Source organism: Pistacia vera, unplaced genomic scaffold (genome assembly GCF_008641045.1).
Source record: "Pistacia vera cultivar Batoury unplaced genomic scaffold, PisVer_v2 Contig297, whole genome shotgun sequence".
NCBI classification, from domain to species: domain Eukaryota; kingdom Viridiplantae; phylum Streptophyta; class Magnoliopsida; order Sapindales; family Anacardiaceae; genus Pistacia; species Pistacia vera.
Window position 1 is genome coordinate 423,822 of NW_022196109.1, and position 9,602 is coordinate 433,423.

The following is a 9,602-nucleotide window of genomic DNA, read 5'->3' on the forward strand; positions in this document are numbered from 1 at the left end:
TCAATTATGTCAAAAGGTAGTGTTAATGGGTGTGCCAATTGCATTCAATCCAAGCCATTGTTGATGCTGTCATCAACAGGTATGGAAGTTGGACTTAGACTTTTGTAGTTTATGTGAATTGCATTTCTTATATGGATAATTGGGTTGTGGTGCATTAAACTAATATTGTTGGAAGGGGTGTTGTAGAAGAAGACAAAAAGGTTGTTGTTGTTGTTGCTGCTGCTGCTGCTGATGCTGATGCTGATACTGATACTGAATGCGTGCTAGATAACTTTGGAGGATGGAGAAGTGGCTGAAGACAATGATGAAGAGGGAGGATGGAGCCTGCTGAGGCTGCTGTAGTTTAGGTTGGTTTAGGACATTTAGTTAATGTGTATAATGTTGTATTTTCATGTAATTGACACATTTAAGTTTTCTAATAAATCAATTTAGTATTTCTTTCCCTTTTTTGACTTTGAGTTTATTTAGTGATGTTGTTAAATGGAATGAATATGTGTTGATGAAAATAGGTTGTCAAATTGAGAAAATATAGAGTTAATATGTGTTGATGCAAAAAGGTTGTCAAATTGAGGAGAAAATACAGAATTAATATGTGTTAGACATGATTGCTTATGCGACGGCGTATATCACTTAAGCAATCAAGGGTTTCATAAACTGGATCGCTTAAGTGAGACCTTACATCGCTTAAGCAATCATGGCCAAGGGATGATCTTCATTCTGCCTTTCACTTGATTACTTAAGCAAACAACAGTATCGCTTAAGCAAAGAAGGCTAGATACACTGGATCGCTTAAGTGAGCAATGAAATCGCTTAAGCGATCGCGCGCTTGAGGATGATTTTGTTACTGCCTTGGACATGATTGTTTAAGCGATGACTATATTGCTTAAGCGACGAAGGCTGAATAGACTGGATCGCTTAAGCGATCGTACACGAGGGGATGATCTTGATTCTGCCTTTCACTTGATAGCTTAAGCGAAGCATGGTATCGCTTAAGCGACGAAGGCTAAATATACTGAATCACTTAAGCGAGCCATGGCATTGCTTAAGTGATCATGCCGTTGAGGATGAATTTGTTACTGCCTTGGACATGATCGTGTAAGCGATGACTAGTATAGCTTAGGCGACGAAGGCTAAATAGACTGGATCGCTAAAGTGAGACATGACATCGTTTAAACGATCGAACACGAGGGGATGATCTTGATTCTACTTTCACTTGATCGCTTAAGCCATCCATGACATCGCTTAAGCGACGACAGCTAAATACACTGAATCGCTTAAGCAATCATGCACAAGGGGATGATCTTCATTCTACCTTTCACTTGATCACTTAAGCGAAGCATGGTATCGCTTAAGCGACGAAGGCTAAATACATTGAATCACTTAAGCGATCGTGCACTTGAGGATGATTTTGTTACTGCCTTGGACATGATCGCTTAAGCGAAGTATGGTATCGCTTAAGCAACGAAGGCTTATATATACTGGATAGCTTAAGCGAGAAATGCATCGCTTAAGCGATCAGTTTTTTGTTTTTGGATTATTTGACAACCCCATATTAGGTAACGTTAATGTTAACTTGGGACGTTCACAACATCACAAGATTTGGGATAAACGAAGAAAAAAGTTATTGTGATAACAACAGCCACTATTCATAGTAAAAAAGTTTTTGAAAAATTCAAGCACTCTCTCGGTCTACAAAGTGCAGAGCAGATGGTTGTAGAGTTCAATTTTATATAAATATTATATTTATTTATATATTATTTTCTTGCCAAGAACTAACGCAAATAATAGAATAACAATAGATCATTTAGTTTTATGTACGACGCTGACTGACAAAGATCGAAGTATTATTTTCACATTCTATTGAAATGAAAAAAATTATTAATAATAATAAATATTAAATAAAAAAGGACTAACAATAGTAATAGAATAACTGTAGATAATTTAATTTTATGTACGGAGCTGTAACTCTGCAAAACCATATGCACAAACAATCTTTTGACTAGTCATTCAAACTTCGTTTACTCCTTAAAGTAACAACTCTTTTTAAAATCAAACCGAGAAGAATCTCAAAAGAGTGTAATATTTATCAATGCTCTAAAAAATTTTACCATCTTCTTCTTCGTCCATATCTCAACTCTGAAGCCATTTTCTTGCTCGAACTCTTAACATCTTTATATTCCAAAGAAAGAAGAAGAAGATATGTTCACTAAGCTTGCATGGTTATCTAGTTCTGTTCTACCCAAATCTCTACCCTTGAATTTGAGAATGATTATTGTAGAGTACAAAGGAAATTAGGCATGATCGCTTAAGCAACGCGAGATATCGCTTAAGCAATCATGACTCATGTATATAGGATCGCTTAAGCAATATATAACATCGCTTAAGCAATCCTGTATTTGACAATGATTATTCTACAAAAGGAAATTCAGTTGATCGCTTAAGCGATGTAGGCTGCCGCTTAAGAGATCTTGTATACATAAGTCGTGATCGCTTAAGCGATCAAGGAAAATTTCCTTTGTACTAGTAATAATTCACTCCAATACACGATTGCTTAAGCAATTTAGTATCTTGCTTAAGCGACCCTGTATACATAAACTGTAATCGCTTAAGCGATATACCGCGTCGCTTAAGCGATCATGGCTAATTTCCTTTTGCACTCTGCATTGATTCATTCTCAAATATAGGATTGCTTAAGCAATGTCATGCCTCGCTTAAGCGATCTAGTATACATAAGCCTTGATCGCTTAAGCAATAGACCATGTCGCTTAAGCAATCAAGGCTAATTTCATTTTGTACTCCATTAATTTTCTCAAATGTAGGACATCGCTTAAGAGATACAATATACATAAGCTGCGATCGCTTAAGCGATATAACGCATCGCTTAAGCGATAAGGCTAATTTTCTTTTGTACTTAGAATAATTCATTTTCAAATACACTAGATCGCTTAAGTGATATCCCACGTCGCTTAAACGACCATGGGTAATTGCCTTTATACTTAATAATCATTCTAAATCACGGATCGCTTAAGCAATGTGGGTTGTCGCTTAAGCGATCCGGTGTACATAAGTCCTGATTGCTTAAGCGATAAAGGCAAATTTCCTTTTGTAATTGGAATAATTCATTCTCAAGTACAGGATCGCTTAAGCGATTTCATATCTCGCTTAAGCGATCCAGTATGCACAAGTCGTGATCGCTTAAGCAATAACCTTAGTCGCTTAAGCGATCAAGGCAAATTTCCTTTTGCACTTGGAAAATTCATTCTCAAGTACAGGATCGCTTAAGCGATGCCTTCTCTCACTTAAGCAATAACCCAAGTCACTTAGCGATCAAGGCAAATTTCCTTTCGTACTTTGAATAATTCATTCTCAACTACAGGATTGCTTAAGCGATTTCATATCTCGCTTAAGCGATCCCATATGAATAAGTCGTGATCGCTTAAGAGATAACCCACGTCGTTTAAGCGATCAAGGTAAATTTCATTTTGTACTTGAAAATTCATTCTCAAGTACAGGATCGCTTAAGCGATCTAGTATACATAAGCCTTGACGCTTAAGCGATCCTGGCTAATTTCCTTTATACTTAATAATCATTCTAAATTAAGGATCACTTAAGTGATGTGGGCTCTTGCTTAAGCGATCCAGTATACATAAATCGTGATCGCTTAAGCGATAACATACATCGCTTAAGCGACCAAGGCAAATTTCCTTTTGTACTTGGCATAATTCATTCTCAAATACAGGCTCGCTTAAGCGATGTCTTATCTCGCTTAAGCGATCCAGTATACATAAGTCGTGATCGCATCGCTTAAGCAATCAAGGCTAATTTCCTTTGTACTCTACAATAGTCATTCTCAAATTCAAGGGTACAAATTTGGGTAGAAGAGAACTAGATAACCATGCAAGCTTAGTGAACATATCTTCTTCTTCTTTCTTCGAAACATAAAGATGTTAAGAGTTCAAGCAAGAAAATGGCTTCAGAGTTGAGATATGGACAAAAAAGAAGACAGTGAAAGTTTTAGAGCATTGATAAATATTACACTCTTTTGAGATTCTTCTCAGTCTGATTTTAAAAAGAGTTGTCATTTTAAGGAGTAAACGAAGTTTGAATGACTAGTCAAAAGATTGTTTGTGCAGATGGTTTTGCAGAGTTACAGCTTTGTACATAAAACTAAATGATCTACGGTTATTCTATTACTGTTGTTAGTCCTTTTTTATTTAATATTTATTATTATTAATAATTTTTTCATTTCAATAGAATGTGAAAATAACACTTTGGTCCTTGTCAGTCAGCACCGTATATAAAACTGAATGATCTATTGTTATTCTATTATTTTTGTTAGTTCTTAGTAGGAAAATAATATATAAATAAATATAATATTTATATAAAATTGAACTCTGTAACCATCTGCTCTACACTCTGTAGACCGAGAGAATGCTTAACTAATGCAGTAACCTTGGACTTGGTGTTGCTTTTTACAGCTCACTCGTGACTAATTCAGTAAATTGATTGATTTGACATGTCAATTATTTTGATAATATTTAAAATGGATGAAAGTTACAAATAATTAATTTTATTTAATACCATATAAAGGATGATTTATTCAAGCTTCTCAAAACACAAATGTAATGTCATCACACATTTACAAGATATAGCTATTGTGCTGAAAAATTTATTGTGATGGCAAGAGCCGTATGTTTTAAAAAAATTATTTAAAACATACTTCACAACTATATCACCACCTCAGCAACTCAATCCACCTCTTCTAATAATTTCATCAATACCTCATCAAAACTAACTTTTATACTCACTGCAATTGGTTTAACTTGCTTACTCTTCCCAATCCACTTTTAGCAACTTTCTTCCTCCACCCACTCACCAAAATATTCAACACCCTAAACAACTTGTCACATGTCTAATAATAGCCAAGTACCTATAATGCAAGAAAACAAAAATTATTAATTGATAAATTAAGAGTTGATAGATTTTAAAAAGTATCTGCAGAGTCGTTTAAGCAATGTGGTGTATCGCTTAAGCGATCTGCTATATCGCTTACTGGATTGCTTAAGCGATTCAGTATATCGCTTAAATGATCTAGTATATCGCTTAAGCGATCTGGTATAAATAAGTCTGATCGCTTAAGCGATCTTATGCCATATGCCTGATCACTTAAGTGATCTTTGATTTGCTGCATTATACGACATACCAGATCGCTTAAGCGATACACCAGATCGCTTAAGCGGTCCATCAGATTCAGAACACATTTTCAGTCATCTCCACCTACTATCAGTGCTACCACCGCCAACTACCCACAATGCAAGAAAATATTCAATAAATTTAACTTCTTTCAACTTGCATTGCATCAAACACAACCCAACAACCCAAACAACTAAATCAAAATCATAACCCAAACCCAATCCATCATTAAATCTTTGTAAATCGAAATATAAAATGGAAAGGGGAGATACACATACCTGGACGAAATGTCAGGAGGAGGAGGAGGCAGATCTGTGGCAGAGAAGATGTTAATGGCGAAGGAAGAAGATAGTGTTAATGGCGGGAAGAAGAAGATGTATAGGAAGGAGGAAGAAGAAGATGTAGAAGAATAAGAAGATGTAGAGGAAGAAGAAGATGTAGACGAAACTTAGAATAAACAACAACCAGGGGAGGGATGTGTTAATGGCGGGAGGAAGAAGAAGAAGATGTTATGTTTGGGTTTGTTTGCAATAATTTCAGGTTTTTGGGGACATCTTATAATTTTTAAAAGATTACACAATACTTCGTTAATCCTAATTAAGCCATGATTAGTGTTTAATTGTTATTAGTTTGTCTTAATAAAAAATAAGGCCAATTACTAAGGACTAAAAAACTACATGGCCTTTTAATTAAATTCAAGGCCAATATGGCCTTTTAATCATTTGCCCCGAAGAAAGGAGAGAACTTGACTTAGTTTGTTTGCAAGGGGCGCTTACGGTTTTACTTTTTAGCTTATAAAAAAGCTTTTTCAAAGTGATTGGTACATGAGTTATAATCCAATGGTCAAAATTCGTTGTGAGATGGGGGTTTATTTGTAACTTTTTAAGGGTTTATTTGTTATTTTTGAAATAAATATGGATCATTTTGTAAATTTATCGCGTACCCGAAACTGGAAGCAAAACCTGTTTAGCGGGTTCCGGTTATAGCTATTAAAGAATCAAAACTGACAGTTCCGGTTCCTTCAGAAAAGGGCGGGTAATCACACCCATCCACCCCTACTTTATACACATATCTTTGTATGAGGATTTTGTAAGTATAATATTATTCACTCAGGAAATCAATTTTGGGTCCAAGTTTGAGTAATACTCATACGGGTTCCAAGTCTTCCCGAACCAAATTTTGTACTTGGATTTAAAAAAATATGTTATATTATTTATATATATTATTTAAGGGTGCATTTGGTTCAGGGAATGTTGTATTATTGAGAATATTATATTAATGGAAAAATAGATTACCTTGAAATTACTAAGAATATTTAGGGAAATGTGTTTTGTTAAGTTAAAATAAATTGGTGGATATGTTATAGAATTACTAAATTGCCCTCCTTTTTAAATATTAATATAATATTATTTTTATTATAATTTTTGAATCATTTTTTTTTAACCCTCTACATTTGAAAATTTGCTAAAACACCTCAGCCATATAAAACTTTAATTTATAATAAAATCACCCCCACCCACCCCAAGCCATTGCTGGTAGCCAATCACCACCGCTGGTAGTCACTAGAATGGGGCACGATCAATTGGATTTGGTCGGTCGTGCGCCGTTCTAGTGATTGCTAGTGGTGGCCGGCGCTGGTGGGCAACGACGGTCAACAACTAGCAGTCCTCTTGGGTGGTTGGGATGGATGTGGTCTTGGGTAATTTGATTGAAGTACAAGGGTAATTATATCTTAAAAATCCTAAGTATGAGGTTAAAACTATCCATAAATTTATTGTAAATTGTTTAGATAACAAGGGCATTATTGTCCTAAAATTTTATCAATAAGGGATAAAATTACATAAAAATTAAGATTACTAATTAGTCTTAAAATACCTAAGAAAATGGAGGTGATCAGATTACTTCCTATATAACCAATATTATTTACTATTGGTTTTGAAAGATTACCGGAATCTTATATTACTTGACAATCAATTATGATAATCAAGTAATATAAGATGACTTTACCTCAGTAATGGGTAGAGATGGCAATGGATCGGGCCAGGACCAGGTACCCCTTGGCTCGGACCCTAGTCTGACCCCATGACAAAGGCCTAGTCCCGGCCTGGGCTCGTCATGGAGATGACGGGTAAAGCCCAAGCTTGGCCCAATGGGCTTTTTATAATCTCAGTCTCGGCCCAAGCCCACCCCTTTTTATAATGTGAATTTTTAAATATTAATAAATTTCAATTTTTTTATATATATAAATAGGGTAATTCTGTAATTAAATATATAGTATAAGGGTAATTTAGTAAATTAATAGTAAAATTGTCGGGCTGGGCCCGGACTGAAGACATACGCATGCCCGACCCGTACCCAAGGGCGAGCCTTAAAATCAATCCTAGGCCTAAGCCCAAACCTGCTAACACCAGGTAAAGCCTAGCTTTTTCAAGAAGGGTCGGGCCGGGTACCTGAAAGTTCCAAGTCCATTGCCATCTTTAGTAATGGGGGATTACCCCCAACCAAACACACCCTATAAGTTATTAAGGCAGTACTCAGCTTATGATTTGTGCGGTTTGTTTTCATTTTCTTTACATACAAAATTGTAAATCTTTGTTGCTTCATTAGTTCATTATTTTTAGTGAATTTCAATTGAGAAAATGGGAAAAAGGCCGGTTAGGAGAGAGAAATGTGGGTCCTGGTTACCATGAAAAAATTAATATTTTGAATTAAACATTAATTATTCTCTTTTTGTTTTTATAACAAAATAAAAATAAAAGGTAATTCGAAAGGGTTTTCTGGGATGAGGCGACAAATTTGGTACCTTTTTAGAGTTTAATCAATTTTGTCACTTAGGTATACTTGAAAAGTAATTTATCACCTAGGTACCAGAGATAACAAATTATCCCCTGTCGGTGGTGTGTCATCGCATTATTATTGATCTGGCTAAGTCAAACTAACAAAATGACCAATTTATCCCTACCTCAGAAAAACTATAGGTTGTGTTTGTTTCCCTATTCAAATAACTATCCTATCAAATCCTATTCAAAATACATTTATTTCACTATTTTCAAAATTTAATCATATTCTATTTAACTCAAAATATTTAGATTTTTCTAACCTCTTAGGTTTGTTATTTAACTAAATACCCACAACAATAAAATTTTATAAATTGACAAAAACACTCCCACCTACCCACATATTCCCGACAACCAGTCAGTCAACACCGCCGAAAGGTGGACACACGACCGACTAGATGTGACCGGTTGTACACTGATCTAGTATTTTTTGGCCAAATCCATGCATTTGATGGGTGGATGGGGATTTTTTTGTTAATTTTAAAACTTTTATTGTAAGGGGTGTTTAGCTAAATTAACAAATGTAAGGAATTAAAAAATAATCTAAATATTTTCAGAAAATGTTTTCCAAAAATTTACCAAACACATTTTCAAATTAAAATCTTATTCTCGTAATAACAACCCAACTCAACTTTTTCAAAAATACTATTCTAAATACTCTACCAAACTACAAAAATTATTGACATTCGTTAGTTCACCCCAAAAAATAAAAAATCTCTTCAGGCCTTCTCAAAACAATTTCAATCCACCGTAACATAAAATTATGACAAATCAAACACCAACAAATTGAAATTCAAACAAAAAATTTGGTAATTGGCATATGGCTGGCGCTGTCGCGGCCTCGCCATTACCATAGTGGTGACCTCGTAAGGCTTGATCTCGCAGTGACAGTCTCGAACGAAGATGGGGTGGTCTTGTGAAGCCTGTTGTGGCTACAGGTGGGGTTGTGGGGAGGTGCAGCGAGGGAGAAGAAAGATGGATTAAAAGCATAGGAATAAGATAAATGGATTAAAAGTTAAAACTCATCATAAATATAAGTTTCAGGTGTAGCATGAAAAAGATTTTATCTTTAAGGATGATGGTGCGTATTTGTTTGTTTTGCAAGTGNCATTAGTTCATTATTTTTAGTGAATTTCAATTAAGAAAATGGGAAAAAGGCCGGTTAGGAGAGAGAAATGTGGGTCCTGGTTACCATGAAAAAATTAACAAATGTAAGGAATTAAAAAATAATCTAAATATTTTCAGAAAATGTTTTCCAAAAATTTACCAAACACATTTTCAAATTAAAATTTTATTCTCGTAATAACAATCCAACTTAACTTTTTCAAAAATACTATTCTAAATACTCTACCAAACACAGAGTCCTCACTCCTCCTAAACCTTACCATGCTCCCACCGAAGCCCATCCTAAATCATCACTGTGACCCCCTACCGCTAAACCCTTAAAGCTAAATCAACACCACATAACCCCAAGGGGTTGACTTTATAGTTAAGATGTTTGTTTCATTTTTTGAGTTCTTGTGTTCAAACCTTAGGATTACCTACCACAATAATATTGTGATTTACCTAAT